This window comes from Zingiber officinale, chromosome 7B (genome assembly GCF_018446385.1).
Source record: "Zingiber officinale cultivar Zhangliang chromosome 7B, Zo_v1.1, whole genome shotgun sequence".
NCBI classification, from domain to species: domain Eukaryota; kingdom Viridiplantae; phylum Streptophyta; class Magnoliopsida; order Zingiberales; family Zingiberaceae; genus Zingiber; species Zingiber officinale.
Window position 1 is genome coordinate 24094765 of NC_055999.1, and position 2754 is coordinate 24097518.

The window sequence follows — 2754 nt, forward strand, 5'->3', positions numbered from 1 at the left end:
TTTCTATTAAAGGTTTTGTCTAGTCGGTGGTGGTTGCTCCCATATCCAAGAAGGCCATGTGCCTCGCCACGTCAGTACTGGGAACCTTTTATGGAAATTAATATTTAATGGAATTAATAACTTAAGGAGACTTGGGTCGAACGTGTTAAGTTCCGCAGGAGATCCAAGTCAAAACCTAAAAGAACAAATAGATTAAGTTTTGGATCAAACGTGTAAAGTTCCGCAGGCAATCCAAAATTTAATTTAAAAGAACACATGGTAGCTAGGAAAAGGTTCAGACCTTTGTACAAAATTTTTGTACAGTGGAACCTATAGGTTTTCCGAGTAGCAACCAACACTGAAATCACAAAGTGTTGTGGATGATGTTGTTCCACAAGGAGTTGAGGAACAATAACCAGTCCAAGTAGACCTACCTCTTCGCAGGTCTGATAGGGTGCGTCGTCAGCCTGAGAGATATTCATTTATCTTGTCTGACCATGATGATGTTGTGCACATTGAGGATGAGTCTACCTCCTATCAGGAAGCTGTGATGAGACCAGATTCCGAGAAATGGCTAGAGGCCATGAGATCCGAGATGGAATCCATGTACACTAACCAAGTATGGACTTTGGTTGATCCACCTGAAGGGGTCAAACCCATTGGGTGTAAGTGAGTTTTTAAGAGAAAGACTGACATGGATGGACTTATTTATAAGGGTTGCTTAGTAGCTAAAGGTTTCAAGCAAATTCATGGTATTGACTATGATGAAACTTTTTCTCCAATTGCGATGTTTAAGTCCATTCGGATCATGCTTGCGATTGCAGCGTACCACGATTATGAGATCTGCAGATGGATGTCAAAACCGTATTTCTGAATGGAAACTTGCTCGAGGATGTGTACATGACATAAGGTACTACGAGATTGCTTGGCCTAAATTAGAGTACATACATTAACAAGGTACTACTTCGGTTTGTCATGCAGAACTCCAAAAAGGGATTTCTGCCGATGTCACATGGTGTGAGTCTTTCGAAAACTTAAGGTCCCTCTTCTAGAGAGGAGAGAGACCGCATGGATCAGATTCCTTATGTTTCAGCCATAGGATCTATCATGTACGCCATGTTATGTACTCGTCCTAATGTCTCATATGTTTTGAGTATGACGAACAAATACCAGTCAGATCCAGGTGAAAGTCACTGGATAGCGGTCAAAAATATTCTTAAGTACTTGAGAAGGACTAAAGAATTTTTCTTGATATATGGAGGCGATGACGAGCTAGCTGTAAAGGGTTACAGTGACGCTAACTTCCAAACTGATCAGGATGATTATCGATCGTAGTCAGGGTTCATGTTTTACATAAATGGTGGTGTTGTGAGCTGGAAGAGTTCGAAGCAGGACACAGTAGTTGATTCTACAACAGAGGCCGACTATATTGCTACATCAGAAGAAGCAAAGGATGCAGTTTGGATCCGCAAGTTCATTACTAAGCTTGGGGTGGTTCCTAGCATAGTTGATCCCATAGAGCTCTATTGTGACAACAATGGAGCAATAGCACAGGCTAATGAATCTCGCTCACACCAGCGGACCAAACACATACTACGGTGCTTTCATCTCATTCGAGAGATCATCGATAGAGGAGATGTGAAGATTTGTAGTGTACCCACTGAGGCTAACATCACAGATCCCTTGACCAAGGCTTTGGCACAGAGAAAGCATGATGGTCACACTAGGTCTTTGGGCCTTAGAGCCTATACTGATTGACACTAGTGCTAGTGGGAGATTGTTAGTTAGAGTCCTAGAGTCAATCATTTGATGATTGTTGTATGGACTCATTGTATCATATTCTAATATTTATAAAGGTATTTGTTTATGGTTATTATGCTTACTTGTATTGGTGTCAAATAACTAAGTATAATAGCGTCCTTGAGTAGAAGGTTCTTACCTATATCAATCGGTTAGTTGAATCGATAGTGAGATGATATAGGGAACACTACTCTTAATCATTCCTAGTCAAGTATCAGCATTCAGGGACAATGTTAATGCAACGAAACTAGCATGTAGGTCAACTCGATGACTTGATCTCACAAGTCATGGATATAGAGATATCAAGTTGACACATAGGTATGCATTGGAGAATGCATACTGAATGACCCGCCATGAGAAAGTATCATGGATCATTATATGAGTGTCATATACTTTCTCATGTGGCTATTAGTATGACTATTAGTCCTTGGACCTGAAGTCACCATGGTTCCCTACATAAGAAGTTACATACTTTGGCTTCGTCAAACGTCACCCATTACTGGGTGGACTATAAAGGCGATTACTAGGTATGTAACAAATTATGCAGAGGGATGTGAGTGATGTAGATGGGATCTATCCCTCCTATATGACGGGAGTGACATCATTATTCTTGATAGAGTGAGACCACTAAGTGCATGGACATGCCCAAATGAGTCAATATGAGATGTTGAACTCATTTGATTGAGTGAGTCTACTTGGGATTCAAGATTTAGATTGATTAGAGGATGACACGGTCTATGTCTCACATTAATCAATCTAGATGTCTAGGATAGAAGGACACTTGTCATATATTGTGAGGGGTCACAATTAGTAGTCACAAGGTGATGTTAGATCTCAATATTCTTATAACTTGGGTAGTAATGATGTGTTGCTAGATACCGCTCATTACTTATGCTTCTATATGGGTTTAGGAGCATTGCCAATGTTATAAGAACCTATAGGGTCACACACAAAGGGCAATTAGATGAGATTATG